The sequence below is a fragment of the Callorhinus ursinus genome, unplaced genomic scaffold (genome assembly GCF_003265705.2).
Source record: "Callorhinus ursinus isolate GAN/ISIS: 27379988/994484 unplaced genomic scaffold, GSC_fseal_2.0 scaffold16, whole genome shotgun sequence".
Lineage (NCBI taxonomy): Eukaryota > Metazoa > Chordata > Mammalia > Carnivora > Otariidae > Callorhinus > Callorhinus ursinus.
In genome coordinates, this window is record NW_027397078.1 from 13,681,183 (window position 1) to 13,705,065 (window position 23,883).

Consider the following 23,883-nt stretch of genomic DNA (forward strand, 5'->3'; position numbering starts at 1 on the left):
TGCTGTAAACATTGGGGTGCATGTGCCCCTTTGGATCACTACATTTGTATCTTTGGGGTAAATACCCAGTAGTGCAATTGCTGGGTCATAGGGTAGCTCTGTTTTCAACTTTTTAAGGAACCTCCATACTGTTTTCCAGAGTGGCTGCACCAGTTGGCATTCCCACCAACAGTGCATGAGGGTTCCCTTCTCTCTGCTTCCTTGCCAACATTTGTTGTTTCCTGTGTTGTTAATTTTAGCCACTCTGATGGGTGTGAGGTGGTATCTCATTGTGCTTTTGATTTGTATTTCCCTGATGGTGAGTGATGTTGAGCATCTTTTCACGTGTCTGTTGTCCATCTGTATGTCTTCTTTGGAAAAATGTCTGTTCATGTCTTCTGCCCATTTCTTAACTGAATTATTTGTTTTTTAGGTGTTGAGTTTGATAAGTTCTTCATAGATTTTGGATACGAACCCTTTATCAGATATGTCATTTGCAAATATCTTCTCTCATTCCATCGATTGCCTTTTAGTTTCATTGATTGTTTCCTTCACTGTGCAGAAGCTTTTTATCTTGATGAAGTCCCAGTAGTTCATTTTCACTTTTGTTTCCCTTGCCTCTGGAGACGTGTCTAGTAAGAAGTTGCTGCAGCCGAGGTCAAAGAGGTTGCTGCCTGTGTTCCTCTCTAGGATTTTGATGGATTCCTGTCTCACATGTAGGCCTTTCAAATATTTTGAATTTATTTTTGTGTATGGTGTAAGAAAGTGGTCCAGTTTCATTCTTCTGCATGTTGCTGTTGTGGCCAAGTATTTCTCACCCGGTGGTATCATGTGGTATGATGAGTCTATGCTGGAAGTTAGGTCCTAGAAGAGCAGATGGATAAACTGCTCAAAATAGAAGTGGAGTTAGAGTCTCTGCTCCATTGACTAGAAGGGGTGAAGGAAGGCATGATCTTGGTTCAGATACCACAAATTTTCCCCTTTCTTACTAAATTTTCACAGATTTCCTTGAATAGATGTTTCTCTATCAGCTGTTTTTTCTTAGGGCCACTTCCAGAGTCTTTAAAAGATTGTGGGTTTTATTGACTGATAGATAGATAGATAGATAGATGGATGTAGATACACAGATATATATGCTTTTCACCCTTGTCACTGGGGAATGTATCAGCAAAGCCTGTCACACTGTTGTTCTGGAAGTCACATTCCCCTCTTTACTACCCTTACTAGTTTTCATCACATTCTGAATCAAAAAGAAATATTGAACAAATTCTTTCTTTCCAAGCTTTACTGAGTTATGACTGACAAATAAAAAGTATATATTTAAGGTGTATAGCATATTGTTTTGATATATGTATATATTTTGAAATGATAACCATAATTTAACATACCAGTCAACTCACATACTTACCTTTTTGTGGGGGCGTCGGGGAGAAGACTTGAAATCTACTCCCTTGGGGCGCCTGGGTGGCTCAGTCCTTAAGTGTCTGCCTTCGGCTTGGGCCATGATCCCAGGGTCCTGGGATCGAGCCCCACATTGGGCTCCCTGCTCGGCAGGACACCTGCTTCTCTCTCTCCCACTGCCTGCTTGTATTTCCTCTCTCTGTGTCTCTGTCAAATAAATAAATAAAATCTTTTAAAAAATAAAATAAAAAAAAATCTCTCTTAGCAAATTTCAAGTATACAATACACTACTGTTAATTATAGTCACCATGTTGTGCATGAGGTCTCCAGAACTTAGTCATCTTATAACTGGAAGTTTGAACCCTTTGATCACTATCTCCCCATTCCTCCAACCCCTCGGCCTCTGGTAGCCACCACTGTACGCTCTGTTACTATAAATTCAAAATTTTTTTCTGATTTCAGTTATAATGAGATCATGAGTATTTGCCTTTCTGTATCTAGCTTATTTCACTTAGCATAATGTCTTCCAGGTTCATCCTGATGATGGTAAAATTTCCTTCTTTTCTATGGCTGAAAAATATTCAACTCTGTGTGTACCTCCATATTTATAAACACCCAGTTGTATATCTTTAGCCTTTCATCCACTGATTAACACAGGTCGTTTCTATGTCTTGGCTATTGGGAATAATGCTGCAATGAACATACCCCTTCAAGATAGTGATTTCATTTCCTTTAGATATACACTCACGGTGAGATCATCAGCGGTAGTTCCCTATTTAATTTTGTGAGGAACCTCCGTCCTGTTTTCCTTCATGGCCTCAAGAGTATAATGCTAAGCATAATAAGTCAGTCAGAGAAAGACAAATACCATATGATTTCATTCATATGAGGAATTTAAGAAACAAAGCAAACATGGGAAAAAAATGAGAGAGAGAGAGAGAGTCAAAGCAAGAAACAGACTTTTAGTTATAGAGAATAAACTGATGGTTACCAGAGGGGTGGGTGTAATACGTGATGGGGATTAAGGAGTGCACCTGTCTTAATGAGCACCGGGTGCTATATGAAACTATTGAATCACTATATTGATGAAATTAATATAACACTGTATGTTAACTAACTGGAATTGAAATAAAAATTTTAAAAAATTCTGTCTTTAAAAAAGAATTCTTTGTCTTTGATTTTTGACAGTTTGACTGTGATTTGTCTCTGTAAAGTCTTCTTTGGATTGAACCTGTCTGGGGGAAATGTACCTGGATATACATATCTATTCTCAGACTTGGGTAATTTTCAGCCATTATTTCTTTCAAGCAGCTTTCTACCCCTTTTTTCTTCTCCTAGAACTCTCATAAATGTAAATATTACCTCTGTTGATGATTTCTTATAAATCCTATAGTCTTTTTTCATTCCTTTCCCTTTTTTTTTTTTCTTTTTCTCCTCTGACTGGATCATTCCACAGACCTACTTTGAGTCCACTGATTCTTCTGTCTGATCAGGTCTGCTGTTGAAGGTCTCTATTGCATTTCCAAATGGCAGTCATTGTATTCTTAGAGCTCACTAAGTTTCTTTAAAAGAGCTATTTTGAATTCTTTGTTAGGAGTTCATAGACACCCATTTCTTCGAAGTGGGTTACTGTGAGTTTATTGTATTCTTTAGTCATGTCATGTTTCCTTGATTCCTCATTATTTTCATAGCCTTGTGTAGGTGTCTCTGCACTAGAAGAAGCAACCAACTCTTCTAGGCTTTATGTACTGGCTTCAGTAAGGAAGCGCTTCACCTGGTGGTGGTAGGGAGGTGGTATGCTGGAGACACTGTGACACCAGATTTAGTGGTGGAGGTGCCATGCATGAAAGCATGTGCTATCTCTGGACCTGGGGGATGTCATGTATCGGCAGCTCAGTTAGTTGGGTCTGTGATATTGGCAACTCCGTGGTCCTTGGAGGCAAGAACTTCAGGGAGTCCACAAGTGGCTACAATGGCTCTTAGAGTCCTCCACAGCACCTCCAGGTCCAGCAGTAAGAAACTGGGGCAGGTGGTGTTAGGGGCCCGGACCAGTGATATGCATGTATCTGGCTTTAGGGCCCGGCTGCAGGTACACATGCATTGCTAAGGGCTGAGGTCAGCAGCAGGGGCCAAGGCTGGACAGCTTTGGGGACTGGAGCTGGTGGTGTTCATGCTCACAGCCACCAGGGGTTATGTGTGGTGGCATGCGTACAACATGGCCTGAGGGACTGGAACCAGCTCTGAGGACGTGTGTGGCTGTTGCAGTGGCGCTGTCTGGCATGGCTCCAGTGGCAAGGCAGGGATGAATTCCCGTAGCTGGAGTTGCAAAGGCAAAAAACTGTGAAGTCCTCATGCACAAATCCTTTTTTTTTTTTATTTGAACTTATCTTTATTGTAAATTTTAAGGACTAAATTCACAAAAGAAAAGGTAGAATTCTATATTAATTTTGTGAGAACTCTCTAGTAATTATACAAACTATTTACTATTTGATACAGTAATTAGAGAAAAGAACAAATTAAACTTTTGGAGGTTAGATTCAGCTATTAAGCAAGATATACCCATGGCCAACTAATTACTGAAGTAAAAGAATGGTTCCTCCACAGTGTGCATTTTGTCATAATTACAGCTCTGAGTAGCATTTATCTTAATTAGAAATGTTCAGTGGATTGAGGGACACTGCACATCATCCCTCATCTTATATTCAGAACTGTTACAGATGCTGTTTTGTTTTAGAAGGTTCACATTAGGTAGGCAGCTAAACAACATAAAAACCTTGAAGATCTGTGCCCACTGGCTGCTTTTTTCATAGTTAAAAAAAGAGCTAGCTTTTTTTTTTTAAGATTTTTATTTATTTATTTGACAGAGAGAGACACAATGAGGGAGGGAACACAAGCAGGGGGAGTGGGAGACGGAGAAGGAGAAGCAGTCTTCCCACCGAGCAGGGAGCCCGATGTGGGGCTCGATCCCAGGACCCTGGGATCATGACCTCAGCCGAAGGCAGATGCTTAACGACTAAGCCACCCAAGCGCCCCCCAAAAAGAGGTTTCTTGATAAAAATTTTGAAACACTTATTGGCTGATAGGTCTCTTTCAAGACAAGTTAAGTATTTTAATAAACTATAACTGTGTACAAATGCCAGTGAAGGTATTAGAAAACATCATAATCGTTTGTCAAACCATTTCGATGGGATTATGACTGCAAAAATGCCTGCTGATTGTTTTAATTTCCTATTACTGCTATAACAAATTACCAAAAACATCATGCCTTAAAACAACACAAACTTAGTACCTTGGTGTTTTAGAGGTCAGAAGTCTAAAATGGATCTCACTGCATTAAAGTCAAGGTGTTAGCAGGGCTGCATTCATCCTGGACACTCAAGGGAAGAATCCATTTCCTTACATTTTCCTGATTCTAGAGGCTGCCGTCATTCCCTCAGCCATGGCTTGCTTCCTTCATCTTCAAAGCCAGCAACATTTGGTCAAGTCCTTTTCATGCTACCAGTTCGTTGGTTCTCTCTCTTCTACCTTGATCTTCCACTTCTCAGGACCCATGTGATTACATTGGGCCCACCTGGACAATCCTCCCGTTGGGATGGAAGAATCTTCCCATCTCCAGATCTGCTGATAAACAATCTAAGTTCGGTCTACAACCTTAATTCCTTTTTGGTGCATCACCTAAGATTTTCACAAGTTCCAGGGATTAGAACATGGATATCTTTGGGTGAGGCATTATTTACCAAAATCAGTATTTATAAATTGTCCTATATAAGAGTGGATGAAGAACATATATCCACTGTTAAATTTTGGAAAATCCACAAAATACCCTAGTAATTAAATAACCTCTCCCCCCACATGCGTGATCCATGATTATGAGATATATGAATGACTAACTGGTTTCTGTAGGCATATATATGTGTCACATTTCACATGGATATGAGTGTTTTCCATCTAAAGAATCATTGTGTGATGTTAAACATTTTCCGGTATTCAGAACATTTAAGAAATCTTTTGAACTTGTGTTTGTATTTGTATTCCCTCATTAGAATTTCCTGAATGATGAAATAATTTCAACATTTTGGGGGAGAGGGAGTTTTATAGTTGGAAATATAAACATATCTTGAGTTACAACTCATGAAAAAAAGTCACTGAGTTCCCCAAATTAGACTGTTTGCTGTTGTTTTATCATTGTTAGTTTTGTCCAAAAGAGCATGGCCGCAAACTGCTAAGTCTGCCTCTGAAGGCAGTCTCAATGAGATACAGAAAACAAAATAAAGTGAAAGGCCAGTAAGTCCTTATTAAAATAGCTCTGTGACTTTTTAATGTGAATATATGAATTGACTGCTCTCGTTAGTATTCATGACATTGGCTATATACTGCCATTATGTAATTGAACCATATATTAAGCACTTAACTAATTAGAGGCCTCTTACTGCTTAAATTTTCAAATTATTACCATTACCAGTGAATCCACACAAAACTGACACCGTTGTATGTGGGTTTCCTTGCTTGTGCTGACTTTAAAGAGTTCCTAGTCGCTCTGCAAAAGCAACTAAAAATTGCTTCGGAATGAAGTTGTGTATGAGGAGTGCACCGAAATCAAAGATAACACAAGGAAGCCTTATTCCTGTCGTTGTCTTTACCTTTTCCAGTCATTTAAACTGTTTTTTTTTTTTTAAGATTTTATTTGTCAGAGAGAGAGAGAGAGAGAGAGAGAGCACGAGCAGGGGGAGGGGCAGAGGGAGAAGCAGGCTCCCCGCTGAGCAAGGAGCCCGATGCAGGACTCGATCCCAGGACCCTGGGATCATGACCTGAGCCGAAGGCAGACACTTAACTGAGCCACCCAGGCGTCCCATATTTAAACTGTTTTTGAGTGTTCCCAGTGTAAGCCCCTTGTGCATCTTTTTCTGCAACCTGGATCCATCCATGCTTTTGCTTACATTTCTTCTTCTCAAACAGTGATAGGAAAGTCACTGTTTCCAGAAGTAGGCAACTGCTTTTTAATTGCCATAAATTGTTAGAAAGTTTTTCCTCAGGTCATGTCAGTCTCCTTAATGCTTCTCACCAGTGGACTTTATTTGCCAGTGTGGATCAGTCCCTTCTCCCATCTGCAGGCCTTGCTGGTTCTTAACTGAGGGTGCACATCAAAATCCCCAAGAGAATGATAAGAAAGAACGTGTGGAGCAGGGAGAGGGAGAGAAACGTATGCCCAGCCTCTTCTTTAGACCAGAATGAATCACATCTAGAGGTAGAATCCAGCGTGTGAATTCAGACCCTTCGCTAACTCACGTATTTATTCTTGTACATATGCAGTAAATAATTACCACATGCCAGTTACTGTTTAAGAATCTGGGAACTGTCTACCTAAAACTAATATAATATTGTATGTCAACTCCAGTTAAAACAAAAAAAAGAAAAGATGCTGAAAACGTATCAGTGAACAAAACATGCAAAACCTGCTGACTTTATAGAATGTACATATTTAGCTTTATGGACGAAGAATGAAAGGACAGTTGAGAGTGTTTTGTTTATTCAGGTGATGTATATTATTGCAATGAGCTCATTGGGCTCTTTGTGGGGAAAAATTCGCAATAGACCATACATCACACTAAATCTACTTCCAATTAGTATTGCAGTCAACGTATAGTCCTACCTCTCTGGCAAAAGGTGTGATCTTTAAGCAGTAGATTTAATTTTTTTCAACTGTATTAAAGGAAATTAGTGTTGAAGAGGTCAAAAGTGAACTGGTCCAAGAAAAAGATTTGCAACTTACACTGCTGTTCACACTACCCCACTTCCAATAGCTCACATCTAGCCCCTTGGGCTCACCTGTGATTTATGTGGCTTTGCTCAAATTAAGCACTCCCCCCCACACACAAACATACTCCCCCCCCAAAAAAACACAAAAAACCCCTATAAATCAAAAGTTGTCACATAGCTGTTCCTGTAACGAGCACAGTGGAACTTGATCTTTTCTATTTGAAATGTGTGCAGTTTAAGATACGTGACCAATGGTATTTTAAGATAGAACAGTTTAAAACACAATCCATTAGAGCTGATTTACAGAAGCCTTCAATCATTTGACGACTGAGCTCTGTGTGAAGAAATGGCTGATGTCAAAAGAAGAGTGACAGGGACAGTTTTTACAGCATGTTTTAGAAGAAATGTGGTTAATATGAATCTGCAGGAGGACTTCCTCTGACAAAGAGCAAATGGCATCAAATTGGGGTAAATACCCTACATACACAATGACAAAAGAAAGTAAGTGGAAAATTACAGCTTTGGCACTTAGCTGTATCCAAAAGAAACCACTAGTCTTTTCAGAGAGAGCTATTTAGTCTGGCAGTTCCTCAAGCTATAATTTTCTTCTTGTTTTGTTTGCTTCCTTAATCTAAGATTCTTTGGAAAATAACTAAAGAGATATCTGATTTGTACCTTTATTAATACTCTGTGTGACATTTGCTATCACTGTGTAGGTCTGGGTTTGTGAAGTTGGCGCTTCAGAAATGGTTTATTTGCTTCCAGATGCTATGTCTGCATTTCAAGGAGCTGAGGGAAATTATGCCTCAGGTTATAGATGAATGGATCAATAACTAAGATTTACCTAGCTAAGTATGACAAAAAGCATCAGCAGGAGCATAATTCAATCAGTTATGGGTTTTTTTTTTCTCTGTAATTAAACTATTTATTAAAATACTGAATGCATATTATTTTTTGGCACTTTTCTTCTATTTTGCCCCTCTTCTAGTAATTTATCCAGGTGGAAAATTTTGAAGTTCAGATTGAGACATAGTATTCCACTACCTAAGTCCATTTAGCAGTTTTCAACTTATGTTATGATAAAGGCCCAAATCTTTCATATGGACTAATGGACAAGGAATAGTTTGACCCTCCCCATCATTCACCCTGTTATCCATCACTTTTTTTGCTCCAGCACCTCTGTCCTTATTCCAGTTTTTCCTAAGGTCACTCACCTCATGTAGTTATAATCTTATTTTTTTTAAAGACTTATTTATTTTAGAGAGAGAGAGCGTGAAAGTAGGGATAGGGGCAGAGGGAGAGGGGGAGAGAGAATCTCAAGCAGACTCCTCGCTGAGCACAGAGCCCAGTGCAGGGCTCTATCTCACAACCCTGAGAGCATGACCTGAGCTGAAATTAAGAGTCGGACACTTAACCAACTGAGCCACCCAGGCGCCCCTGTAGTTATAATTATAAAAATAACTTGCTAAAGGCTGGAAAGATTAAGTTAAAAGAATAGAAGAGTCCAAATAAATCTATATAAAAATAACATTCCAGTAATTTCTCAAAAATATAATCTGTATTCTTTGCTGAAGTTAAATGATTGGCTTAAAGTGTGTAAATAGAGTTTTAGAAAGTAACCATACATATGCACATAGATACACAAAGAGATTTATTACAGGGAATCGGCTCATGTGATCATGCAGGCTGAGAAGTCCAAGATCTGCAGTCAGTAAGCTGAGGACCCACGAAAGCCAGTGGTATGGTTCCAGTCGAAACTCAAAGGCCTGAGAACCAGCAGGGGAGAAAAAAAAAAAAACAAAAAAACAGAAAGCTCAAGACACCTGAAGAGTTGATGTTTCAGGCCAAATTCCAAGGCAGGAAAAAAAAAAAAAAAAAAACTGATGTCTCAACTGAAAAGCAGCCAGGCAGGAGGAATTCTCTCTTATTCAGGAGAGGGTTAGCATTTGTTCTATTCAGGTCTTCAAATGATTGGATGCGGCCCATCCACATTAGGGAAGAGAGTCTGCTTTGCCTGATCTGTTGATTTAAATGTTAACAGGTGGGTGAGATCAGCAAGATATTAACTTACTGTGGTAATCATATCACAGTATATACATACATCAAATCATTGTTGTACACCTTAAACTAATACAATGTTATATATAGATTATAGCTCAACAAAACTGAAACAGAAACAAAAACCAGTATTCTCCTGGCATAAAAACAGACATATAGAGCTCAACAGAAAAGAATAGAGAGCGCAGAAATAAACTCATGCATATACTGTCAGTCGATCTTCAATAAGCATGTGAGGAACACAAAATGGGAAAAGTGTAGTCTCTTTAGTGAATGGTGTTGGGAATACTAGATACTCACATGCCAAAGAATTAAGTTGGACACTTATTTTACACCATACACAAAAATCAACTCAAAATGGATGAACAACTTAAAATCTTGACCTGAAACCATAAAGCTCTTCAAAGAGAACAGGAGAAAATCTTGACACTGGACTCAGCAATGATTTCTTCAAGTTGACACCAAAAACATAGGCAATAAAACCAAAAGTATATAGAAAGGTGGGACTACACCAGAAAAGCTTCGGCCGAGCAAAGATCAAACAATTAACAGAGTAAAAAGGCAATCTATGGAATAAGAGAAAATATTTGCAAACTGTATCATAAGGGTTAATATCCAAAATATGCAAGAATCTCCTGTGGCTCAATAGCAAAACAAAACAAAACAAAACAAAACGCCCACAAAAAACAAACCCCAAACAGCTCAATTTTTTAAATGGGTAAAAAACTTGAATAGACATTTCTCCAAAAAAAAAAATACACCTGGCCAACAGGTATAAGAAAAGGTGCTCACCATCACTCATCATTAGGGAAATGCAAATCAAAACCACAATGAGATATCACCTTACACCTGTTAAAATGGCTATTGTATATAAAAAACAAGTGTTGATGAGGCTGTGGAGAAATTGGAACCCTTATACACTGTTGGTGAAGATGTAGGATAATGTGGATATTGTGGAAAACACGATAGAGGGTCCCTCAAAAAATTAAAAAAATTGAACTACCACATCATTCAGAAATCCCACTTTGGGCTTATATATTCACAAACTTTGAAGAGAGTTCTGTATCTTGATTGTAGTGGTGGCGCACAGATCTACAACTGGGATAACGTGGCATAAAACTACACACTCATTATACCAATGCCGATTTCCTGGCTTTGATATTGTATTATAATTAGATGTTACCATTTTGAGAAACTCAGACCTCTCTGTACTATCTTTGCAACTTTCTGTGAATCTATAATTATTTCAAAATACGAAGGTACATTTTCAGTAAAGCTTCTTACGGATGAATTTTTATGAGGATATTATTTGGTAAATGGCTGACGTTTTAAATAGCGTTTTAAAAATATTTCTTTATAGTCCATACATTGATGTGCTATTGATTTTTTTCATTCATATTTTCACCAAATGTCAAATGGCCAACTACTGAAGCTCAATTATTTGGCTGAAGCTTATGCTTTAGCTAAATATCATTATGGGATGAAGTAATGAGATGCAACAGAAAACTAAAATGCCATCACAAAAATATTCTAATTTTATTATTAAAATTAGTAATTAAAATGGAAAATTTTGATTTAAGGTAGAAACAATTTCCTAGGATTATCCCTTGCTATATTGCTCTTGCATTTATTATGCTTTACGTTTGTGATACTAAGTAGAACTCACTTTCCAGTGAGGCCAGTGGAAAGACAAGCCTTTTTTCTGGACAGCTCTGCTAGTATAGGATACTACTTTTGGAGCTGTTATCAAGAAATTACTGCTACTGTATTAAAGGCATCCCAGAGTTCAGTAAAATGTTTTCTAGGAAGAATTTTATATTTTGAATTCATACCTTAGGTAAATTTAAAAAATTGTTTATCTTCAACTACTGAGAAAGTCTATAGTAATCATTTTAATAAAATTTTAAAATGTTAGCTTCCAGAAACACATTATCATAAGAAATTGACTTAAAGCTTCTAAAGCCTGTTTTGAAGTGTGTTTAGTGGGAATAAAATGTATGTGAGATACCTCATTTTTCTCTAACACTTTCTCTTTAAGTCACACTCCCTATGCTCATTTTTATTTCTGGATTCAGTACTGTTAATGAATACTATTGCATATGACTTCAGATTTATTCATCCTAATGTAGTTGTGTGGTAGTAAAGTTAACATACTGTGTTTAAGTCATCCTCTCAAGATTTGGGGATTTCTCAAATGGGACCTTTACTCTTGAATGATTTGTGGTTTAATGAAATGAAATAATTAAATACTAAATAAGGTTCTTAAATCTTATTTAATGTTATGGGTGCTAGTATAACAAAAAAAAACCCTACAAAGTTAAGTATTATTTTATAATCTAGGCACCATTATTGTCTTGTGTTATTATGTAAGTTCTTATAAATATTTGCTATCTTAACAGAGTTATAATGGGGGCACCTGGTTGGCTCAGTCAGTTAAGTGTCTAACTCTTGATTTTGGCTCAGGTTATGATCGCGGGGTCATAAGATCAAGCCCTGTCGGGCTCCACGCTCAGTGCAGAATCTGCTTGAGATTCTCTCTCTCCCTCTCACTCTGCCCCTTCCCCCACTCATGCTCTCTCTCTCTTTCTCTCTAAATAAATAATATCTTTAAAAAAATTATAAAGAAGTTATAATGTCCTTTGTAAATTTTCTACTTAATATACATTATAATATTTGCATTAACTTTCAAATAACTTTCCTTATTATTTAATTATTATATAACTATTTGTATAAATTACTGCATTTTACATACCTCTAAACCTCAAGTAACTGACTTGTGTAGCTCAGAGATATAAGTCATCAAAATAGTGATGATAATCATGTGTGAAACTGATCTTACATTAATAGATATAATGGAAATAATGAAAACAAACGACTCTGGGTAAATTAAGAAACAATGAGAATATCTATGAAAAATGGAAACAAAACACAGTCTGGCTGCAGAAAACCTATCACCGGGATAGCTGATCGATAACTCTATTCAGTCTGTCAAGAACGTCTACAAGTTTCCTGATGCATTAGAAAATAACAGGTTCTCTAAACCTCTGTTTAGAGACAGGTTTTACATACCTCTAAACCTCAAGTAACTGACAGAATATCAACATGTAAAAATAATAATTCCGCTTCAAATGAAAATTTTAAGGTTCACATATTTGTGAAAGTGAATATTCACGTATTCACATATTCTTTCAAAAGACATTTTCTCTGTCTTCTGAGGTTGTTCACTCTGCAAATATCTTAGAAAAGATAGCTCTGAATGAGTGTCTCTGCTTGCAAGATGTAGAAAGAAACATTAAAGACCCATGGAGAATGTATTCCAACAGAAATATCCATAGATTCCATTTCTTACAGATATTAATGGCAATCATTAGCTACTCCTTTGCAGCGTTTACAGGTACTAGCATTACTTTAAGCATTTTTACTTATATTAACTCATGGGAGCCTCCCCACAACTGTGTGAATTAGGCACTGGTATTTCATAGATGAGTATACTGAGACAGGGAGCTTGAGTACCTTTCCCAAGGTCACACAGCTAGTAAGTGGCAGAGTTGGGACATGAACCCAGGTATTATCATTACAATCCTATTCCCTTATCCACTATGCCATACTGCCTCTGTAAGTTACTTACATATTATATGCTGTTCTATGATGTGTCGGTATCTCAGATTATTATTTTACCTCATCTATAAGATGCAGGCCCTTGTTCCTTGAAGAAATCTCTACCTCAAAATGGCTCCCCAACAAGCTAAGGAAGTTATGAATAATTCATCTGCCATATTACCAGTAAGGAGCCCTTAAGAATGGCGCATGTAGAGAATATAGTTAGAAGACAACAGCCGCACCACAATGGAGAGAAGTTTGGGTCCAGGTCTCTTATTATTCACACACTCTTTGTTCAAAGTTTAACATCCCCTACGCTCTTTCTCTGTTTCAGCTTCTCCAACCGAGCTGAACATTTGGCACTGTGTTTACATTCAGTATTGATTTCTCAAACATTTTTGTTTTAATTGGTCTTGGCTCTTTGAAGTTAAATAATGTTACTAACGTACAGCCCCTGATTCGCTCTCAATACCGTAGCGTAGTATGAAAGGCATAGATAAACTCTCTTAATGAGGTTCATATGCTGTCTTTCTGTACTCTTCCCCTCATCTACTATTCCAGTGAAGAATGAACCCTGTCAAAATTATGAAATGAGTTGAGTTTGACTTGACTTATTATTAGTGAATCCATAATGCTGCCTAGTAAGTACCACTCTGTACCTAAGTTCTCATGAAAGCTCTTGACAGGAATTAGTTTATCTTAAAAAATGCATTAGCTTCCTTCTTTATCTGCTGAAAAGCATGATTGTGGGAGAAAATTGCATGGTAAGGGCATCGAGCAGTACAGGTGTGGGCGTTGGTATAACTGTGTGTCTGTGAGGTGAAATCTAAAGGTTCATGATAGCATAGAAAAAATAGCAAATCTGTAGTCAGACACCTCTATGTTTGAAACACAGTAATGGGCAAGAGGAAGTCAGGAAATCAACGTCCAATTTGCAGTGTCTTTATAAGGATTAGAAGCCACATGAGAAGGATTCCTTTGCCACAGGACTTAGCACTTACTAAGAACTCAACTATTTTATTACTGAATGATAGGGAAAATTTGGGGGGGGAGATGAGGGGGAAATCTACGGAATAAATGAGCATGAAATTCAGATCAGTCATTATACAGGTATTTAAGTCTTTATTAAATTATACAAAAAATATATAATGTATGAATCAGCTGTAATTTCTAACACTGACATTTGACATCAACTATTTTTAAGTGTGAAAATAGTATTGTATTATAGTATTGTATTATATACTTTTAAAGTTTATTTTTTTAGTTATGCTGACTGAAGAATTTACAGATGGGAAGGGGAAGTAGATGGGGATAGATGGAAGTAGATGGGGTGATGGTTTTTAGGGCTGAGAGATGAGTATGTGCACATTATATCAGTCATTAAATAAATATATTTGCGTATATTTAAAATTCTTCATAAAAACAATGAAATGAGTAGTTCCCAAAAAAGGAGGGAGGGGAGGCAGGCAGATATTTATAGATCACAATCTAAGGCATTAAGCTACCCTGAGAAACCAGGAATCCGTATAAGGGAACAGGGGATTTGCTGAGTGGAGGCCAAATGAGATCTTTATTTGTGCGATGGATTTTGCTGGGGCCAGGCTCTTACACACACAGTAATTATCATGAATGTCACCCAAGATAAAAGCTTAGTTGTATTTAATGTCAACTTCACAGATCTCCTTTTGAATTCTGACTTTTCATTAACCCCTTGAAATCCTTGTTCTAATTCATATCCATAATTGACTCATGTGTTTGTCGCTTTACTTAGTCTTGCTTATTGACTAAATAACAATATATTTTTTTCCCTGCTTTGAATGACTTCTCCTTCATTTGATGATTTTACTAATGCTTCTAGAATATCCTTGCTGATATAAAATATCTCTTTTATACTCTCAGGACATACACGTTGTAAAATATTATAAGACTTCTTCTTACCTTTTGTATTATTATTTCAATCATGTACACTTTAACTCTCTTCAGAAGAAAAAAAATCATTAAAATTACGTTGGAGATTATGCAGGATTGACCAAAACCATAGCTGAGGCAATTATTTTAGTTTCGAAAGTCTCAGTTGTCAAACAATCAAATAGATGACTACATAATCGATCCTAATTGCTTGTTAAGATGAAAGCAACAACTAGCAAGATGACACCTTGCTTCAGATCAGTAATTTTAATGACTGAATTAGAGCTGTGCAGTGATTCAAATTTGAGGAATTAACTGCTAGTGAGCTGAAAAGAAGTAAATCAGCTAGTAAGGGATACACCCTTTATATATGAGTATGTCAGAAATCATAGGGAAAGAGAGTTAAGACAAATAATATTGTTATGTAAGTTTTACAACACAATGCCATTTACACAGCACTTTCACAGGTGGCCCAATTTAATCTTCACAACATTCGTATTAGGTACCCTTGTCCCTATTTTACATTCAGAAACTGTTTTTCAGCTAATGCAGGTTGAATGCCTTTCCTAAAGTCATCCGATGCTGCAGTTTCAGCGAGGCCAAGTTTTGAACACATTGGTTTCCCCACTGGTGCCACTTGCCATCCACAGACATCAAATCCTAAATTTTCCAAAGCTATATGATGCCTACTAAAAGTCTCATTAAATTCATTTGTACTTTTATTTATTTTTTTATTATGTTAGTCACCATACAGTACATCGTAAGTTTTTGATGTAGTGTTCCATGTGTACTCTTCAACTTAGATCGTAACTAGTGTCATAGTTATCACTGAGAACGATGACCAGTGTTCTGCCATCATAAATTAGTAGAGGCTTATCTCAAACTTACAGCATTATTGGCAGTTTTAGTGGAAAGTCTCCCAAATTCCACTTTATGGCTATTTTTGAACCTAATGAAAGGAAGTTTGAACATGTCTTTCTGTCAAAGGATTTTACCTTATCAGGTAAGAACCTGTTATTTTCTAATGCATCAGGAAACTTGTAGACGTTCTTTACAGACTGAATAGAGTTATCGATCAGCTATCCCGGTGATGGGTTTTCTGCAGCCAGACTGTGTTTTGTTTCCATTTTTCATAGATATTCTCATTGTTTCTTAATTTACCCAGAGTCATTTGTTTCATTATTTCCATTATATCTATTAATGTAAGATCAGTTTCACACATGATTATCATCACTATTTTGATGACTTATATCTCTGAGCTACACAAAATATTCTGTATATTTCAGAATACTCAGAGGAGGAAATGTTAATTTCATTAAAAATATTTATGGAGCTACTATTTACATATGATGGTCATTACGTCTTTTTGGGAGTGAGAGAATGTGTTGAAGGAGGGATGCTTTGGGAGCAGAAGTAATGCCTCAAGGCCCAGGCAACACAGGCCCCTTTCTAACCTCTGGGCCCCGTGGGACAACTAGCAATCTACTTCTAGCCACACTCGGTACTCTTGTCCTAGGATTATCTTCTTCAATGGCACTGAGTCTACTTCCAAGGTTGTGGGGCTTCTTCCTGGGCCCATTGTGCTGCCTGCAGATGTGCCTTAGGTGTGTGTACACTGCTAGGCCCAAGCAGTAACCAAATGGCAGATATTGGTGGGGAGGCATATCATGTCCACATGAGCCCAGAGTCCCTCTCCGTGTGGGAAGATGCAGAACAGGCAGAAGAGAAAGGGAGAGAGTCACTAGCTCCCGCTTAGAGATGTTTTTCTCTGTGCTGCTACCTTCAAATCTCAAATTCCAAAGAGTCTGAGAGTTCAGAATTTGAACCTGCCCTTCCAGGTGATTAGGAACATACCTTGTCGGGGTGGGAGCATAGGGCACATTTTACCTAACAATTTCTTAGCATCATTTATAACTTTTGAGTCCATAAATTTATGGTGCGTGGATCTTTATTTGTTCTCTTGTTAGAGGCCCCACAAGTATAAGTGGCCTGAGCAAGGGTGGCAGTACCAGATAGGGGATTTGCACTTGCTTCGTTAGCATATGCCACTCATAAAATGAGCATAATATCACAGTGTCAGAAGAATATGTCATAATGGTTAACAAAGACTTAATGATTTTTCCTTAAATTTAAATAGCTTCTCGGCTTTCTTCTTGTGGCTACAGTACAGCAAGGTAGCGCTTGTGGAAGCCCTCATTCAAAGTCACGAACCACATGGTTCAGAGTCCCAGTGTTCCATACTCCCGAGGTGAAAATTCAGGACAAGTCAATCTAAAACTATCCATCCATTCAACAAACATGGATCAATCGTGTACTATGTAAATGAGCGACAGTTTTCTAGGAAATGTTAGGGATAAAAAAGATAAGTCAGGCATAGTTCCCATTTTCTTGTCTACTGATAAAGCTCAGAGAAGCCTGTTCGTGACTATAATACAGAGCAGCAAGTTAGTATGTACATGAGGGGTGCAGACCTGATCCTGTGGGAGTTCCAAGGCAGGCAGCTTGTTGTGGGAATTATGTGCACCTGCTTCAATTGTGCCGCCCACAGGAGAGGCCTCAAAGCTTGATGCCGCCTTCTCCTTTTGCTTACAATAGTCCCACTCTATTCCTCTTTCTAGCTAACTCCTAGTTTTTGATACTGCAGCCTCCACAAGGTACATTTCCCAGCACTGTGATAATGTCGTCACTGAGAAGATAATGTACCAAACTAACACTAACCACACAGAAACCAATTTAGACCAGACAACGACAAATACCGATGTCACTGCTGAGAGGGAACCCACTTTAGGATTCTGCACTAATACGGTCCTACTACCTACAGACCCATGCACCTTGCTGTGCTGGGTTTCTAGAAACCTACTGGAACAAAGGCCCTGGTATGTCCTCAAGGAAAGCAACTTTTTGCACCCGATGAGTACATGTTGACTTTGAGAAAAGAATTTCAATGGGAAAAGCTGTAGGTCAGGGATCCTTCCCTTATAGAGCATGTGAGTAAATCTGCCACAACTCTCTACTCACAAAGGCAAGAATAGAGCAAAAATCACTGAGTTCATTTGCTTCTAGTTCTGGCCCCTCTTTCCAGCTGCAAACAAGTCTACCAACCAGTGTCCATTTCGTCAGGAAATTTTGTGACATGAATGCCCAAAATGAGTCCAGTGACTACATTCTTACAGACTATTGAGAACCTGTTGAAGAAATAGCCCTATAGGAGTCATCACAGAGACCTGCAGTCTGTTAATATCCAGTGACCTAGAGAGGGAAGATCAGAATCTTTCCATATCCTATTACAGATTGGTCAAATTAATGTGTGTGATTATTAAACTTCCTATACTTTAAGACAGGGAAAGGAATAAGCAGTAAAACTAGAAGAGATCTGTAGCTTCAATTAGATGTCCAATATAACCTCCCCTATCTTAATTGCTAGTTTCATTAATACATCTTTTGCACATGGAAGGTGACCGAATTCATTGGGATAAGCTAATGTCAAACTCCAGAAAGAAACAATCTCTAAAACCTCAATGGCTAAAAACAGGAATGGTTCATATGTATCGTGGATTACGCTGAGGAGTACCGGATGCTCCAATCTGGAATCAAACAAAAAGAGACACTGAATTTCAGGTGGGACTGGGTGTAAGGGAGATTCCCATAGGGATGGACATAAGAACATGGGCTTGGAAGAGAGGAGCAGTTCTGCCACGGTCACCCCAGAGCCTCTCCCATGCCTTTCCCCCTTCATCAGTGCTTGTGTTCAACCCTCCAAAAGATCTGAAGGTTATGGCCTAAGTGATTCCTGCCATCACTGCATTCTGGTTTCTTTTTCTATCAGATTTTCTTTTTCTTCTAAGGGTTTCAGCATAAGGAAAGAAAGGTCTCCAATTTAAATCACAGCAGGGCCTATTATATTAAACGAACATATATTTATATTCATTAAATAGCATTTAAAATTAAAATTATAGGGGTGTGCTAAGAGGCCAGACATAGATAGTTTAAATATGTATTTCTTTAGGGACTTTGGTCCAGTTTTATGAATTTTCTAACTATATTACATTTTAGAAAAGACTTAAATATTCTTTTGCCCATAAGATTGTCCAGGAAGTGGTGCCTGGGGGCTCAGTTAAGCATCCGACTCTTGATTTCAGCTGAGGGTTGTAAGATCGAGCCCCACATTGGGCTCCACGCTGGGTGTGAAGCCTGCTTAAGATTCTCGCTCTCCCTCTGCCCCTGTCCACCACCTCTCTCCACCTCTCAAAAAAAAAAAAAAAAAAGATTGTCCAGGAGACATTATATGCTTTTAAATAGTAAATCAATGGCACTTGAAAGCACTTCTAATAGAAGTTAAAAGGAGGAGGGGGAATATAATTAATCCAAAAGGTTATTAATAGCTAACACAAAGGTTTTGAGAACTCTAGTGGCCTAATATTTATTACCCAAGCCCACCTGATGACCTCTACTGGAATTGCATCACATGTTGGAGGGATAAACTGAATGTAGATACAACCTCAGAGATTATAGAATGTCCCAGGAGAAGGCAGGATTTGCTGTTGTGGGTTTAAATCCCTTGTATCTGAGCCCCATACCATTATCATTTTAGGTTCAGTGCTTTGATAGGAATTCAAGATTTTCTGAAAGTAAGAAATGTTTCGGGTAAATTTCCGTCCATTTTATTAATAAAAGATATTTTATCTTTCCGAGCCTTATGTTCCAAGGGATCTGAGAAACTCTGCACCCATGATTCTATGAGGGCACACTTGTTTTATTTTTCTTCTGTATATTCCTGATCACATTGATTTCTTGTGATTAACACTGTAATGTTCATTGAGTTATGAGTAAAACAAATTAGTGTGTGTGTGTGTGTGTGTGTGTGTGTGTATGACGAATCAATACAAAATACAGTACAGAGTTGGCTGGTTCCAGTTGTGAGGATCCTTTCTATTGTGCTCTAGTACAGTCTCCTTTCCGGGCCACCCACATCCCAGGTAATTAGTCGCTCCCTCCTCATCACTTCCTGGCACTCGGTAGCATTTACTCTCAGACTTCCTCACCCCAGAGTACACCGGCCATCTTACGAAGATAATATGCTCCTGTGGTACGAGGACTATGACAGCTCATCGGCTACCCCCTGGTCAGCTCATCACATGAAGAGACGAATGAATGAATGAGCTGAAAGAACAACTGATGGCTTCAGGCTGTCTGGCTTCTAGTTCTGCCTTCACTCCAATTACCACATTTATGAGAAGGCAAGGCAAAGCGTTCTGTTTCCTTAGTGAGATTTCTTCCAGCTCTAAAAGTCCTTAAAACAGTCCTTAAAAACAGACTGTTCTCGTGGCCACCTTACTGCCCCCTTTCCCCTGACACCTGCTGTGAAGAGAAGGTGGAGCCAGCCTGCCTTTCTCTGGGCCTGTGTCTTCCACTGGCCTTCCTTGACAACTCCATTCTGACATTGTGTCCCCCACTGACATTGGCTGGCATGCAATTTGTCCAGTGCTTGACTACAGTCATTTTTTTATTTGATGACAACAGATAACAGTACAATATTACCTTTCAAAACATCTGAAATATAAAATGGAATGAAACCATGGAAAAGTTATTTCCCTCCTTGTGGGAGTGTTTCAGGTTCAATGAAGAGAAGAGTAATAACAGTCAATGAATAAGTGTTGCAGAGAAATGAAGAAAGAGATTCTAGACAATAAAACCTCTTACTTACAAATGGTAAAACCAAAAAAAGAAAAAGAAGCAAAGCAGGACATGAAGGCTTGCTGTTATTTTTTTCACCAAAGCAAACAAAAAAATCTAGAGTATTTTTAGTTAATAAAAAGTCTTTGGACACCTCCATTACTCCAGTATCTGTTAAACATTGCATTGCTTTGAAATTCCACATTCCCAATCAAGACTGGCTATAACATTATTCAAAAAACAAATGGCCAGTTATTAAGAATCAGATTCAGTTTATATTACAAGAATAGATTTCCCTCTTCTCTCTCCTTTTTTAAAGATTTATTTACTTGAGAGAGAGGGCGGATGTGTGCACATGAGTTGGGGGAGAGCAAAGAGAATCTCCAGCAGACTCCCTGCTGAGCGCAGAGCCTGACATGGAGCTCCATCTTACCACCCATGAGATCATGATCTGAGCCGAAACCAAGAGTCTGACGCTTAACCAACTGAGCTACCGAGGCACCCTTCCCTCTTCTCTTTAAAAAGAAAAAGTAACATACGTTTTTTTAAATCCATAATAATCTGTCATTCAGCAAACAATTTTTGAGGAGCCACCAGAGGCTAGATCACAAGGCTTGGTGCTCAGTTAGGGGGATACTCACATGAGAAAGACATGGTTCTTGTCACAGTGGAGATGAAAATTAATGATTAAAGCACAAATTCTTGTAGCCTAAATTTGCAGTATCCCGATTACTCACTGACGCATGAAAACAATTCACTGATGTGCCAGCAGCGATACCAGGTGACCCAGGGGACTTAGCATCATGTTTTCATCCACCCACAAGAATAAAATCTCCAAGGCTACAGAGTCTTTCTCGGTCTTGTTTGTGGCTTTGATTCCTGTGCCCAGAGCAGCGTCTGGCACACAGTAACCACAGTAAACGTCTTTGGAAACAAAGAATGAATTCTTTTCCTAAATAGCTCAGTGCGTCTGGTATTAGAAACCTATGCAGGTTCTAGGACCGTTTGTAAGATGGACACCATAGGCATGAGGTTAAGAGCACAGCCTCTAGAGTCCTATCTTGCATTCAAATTCTAGCCCCCAGTCCTCCAGCTGTGTGACCTTGGGGAAGTTTCATAACGTCGCTGACCTTCAGTTTGTGCATTTGTCATTTGCAAGTGGTAGCCATAAATCTCCTCCTCACAGAACTGGGTGCAGGTAAAATTATCCAGTGTATGTTCAGTGCTTAGCATGGTGCCTGGCCATGATAAACAGCCGTCCTTGGTTGTGACACTGTTCTCATCATTTAGTAACATTCAACTCATCTGAATTAATTCACGTCTCTAAAACCATGTGAGGTTACCCTGGAAGATGAAAATTTCAGATGATGTGATATCTGGGACAGAGCACAGTGCCTCAGGCATAGTACATTACAACCTAATTCACTGTAATGACAACGAACCTCAGGAGCTTTGCTTTCCAGCATTGTCGCCCCGCAGCAGCCCCTGCTCCTGGCACATGTCTTGCAATCAGACAGGCAGCAGCAAGGTGTTCCCCTTTCCTAGGAAGCATGGATGAAAACAAAAGGTCTGGAATCTGTGAGGGGTTGAAAAGAACGCCAGTAAAGGTGTTCAGGGGCCCCTGCCTAGAGAGTAAGAAAAAATAAGCGAGCTCTGCAGAAAGCCCCACAGGTTTTTTCACTTTATCACCATTCCTGGGGGACCTTCGTCTCCCCCAGACCTGAGCTGTCAATGAAAACCGAGAGGAGCAATACAGCCACTTTGGAAAACAGTGTGGAGGTGCCTCAAACAGTTAAAAATAGAGCTCCCCTATGACCCAGCAATTGCACTCCTGGGTATTTACCCCAAAGACACAGATGTACTGAAAAGAAGGGCCACATGCACCGCAATGTTCATAGCAGCAATGTCCGCAATAGCCAAACTGTGGAAAGAGCCGAGATGCCCTTCAACAGACAAATGGATAAAGAAGATGTGGTCCATATATACAGTGGAATATTGCTCAGCCATCAGAAAGGATGAATACCCAACTTTTACATCAACATGGATGGGACTGGAGGAGATTATGCTAAGTGAACTAAGTCAAGCAGAGAAAGTCAGTTATCCTATGGTTTCACTTATTTATGGAACATAAGGAACAGCATGGAGGACATTAGGAGAAGGAAGGGAAAAATGAAGGGAGGGAAATCAGAGGGAGAGATGAACCATGAGAGACTATGTGCTCTGAGAAACAACCTGAGGGTTCTAGAGGGGAGGGGGTAGGGGGATGGGTTAGCCCGGTGATGGGTATTAAGGAGGGCACGTTCTGCATGGAGCACTGGGTGTTATACGCAAACAATGAATCATGGAACACTACATCAAAAACTAATGATGTAATGTATGGTGACTAACATAACATAATTAAATTAAATTAAATTAAAAAAAAAAGCAAAAAGAAAACCGAGAGGAGAACTTGTCCCTGTGAATGGAGAAAAGACATGGCTTTCATGGCTGTCCCTAAGCAGAGATTAAATTAAATCTTTCTAGTGGAGCTGTATCCTCAGCTTGTCTCTGTAGGAAATAGTGATTTCTAAATAAGTTTTAAAATTGATGTATATTTTACAGTAACTTTCTCAGAGTTTATAAGAACACATTTTTTGCAATACCACGAAGTGCTTGTGGAAGGCAAACCCACAGCGGAAGAAAGGATAGAAACAGGAGGATGTCACACGCTGCCACGTTACAGAGGTGCCTTCAGGAGACAGGACACACCGCCTGCTCACGGAGTGTTGCCCTTACACAGCTGAGGAGCTGCTCCCTGGACCGGAAGCTCCTCCTCCTCCCAGTCGTTGATTCTGCTGAGGGGAAATCCAGCGAGCTTCAGTGGGAGCCCAACATTAGGGGGATCAAGATCAGACACCTACTGAAAGGACAAAATAACTCCTCTGTTTTCTTCAGGCTCACCTAAATCACAAATGGATTTTGTGCCAGCATTAGAAATCAATTCTGATGATACGTGGAGATTAAAATTCCCAGCACATATTTTTACGAGTGGAAGCGTTAAGGCCACTGTCACATTCCAATTCATGTTGTAGAGTTGCTATTTCACCTACTTTAGTGTCCGGTGTGTAATTTTTAAAACTTCCTGAATTGCCATACTAAGTGAATGGCATGTAAGGTTTATAATGATAGATGCAGAAAGGTATGTTTCTATAATTCTGGGTGAAAGAATGTGCTGGGAACATGTCTTCCACCTTCTTTTCTCCCAAGCTTGCCACTCACTCCTCCCAAATCCCTCATCTCACTGTGCTTGCCAAAGCCACAGGTGCATGCATAAACCTCCCCCAGCTGCCCAGAACTTGATCTACCGAGCAGACTAGGATACAGTTCATGACAAATATTAAAGGGGCCTAAGCTTGCTTTGCTTCTATTTATTCTTTCCTTTCTGTGTCGCTCTTTGCACATTTGTTGTGCACCCACCCCTCACCAGGGTTCACCCTTGTGTCGTGCTGTTCCTCCCAATTCTGCATC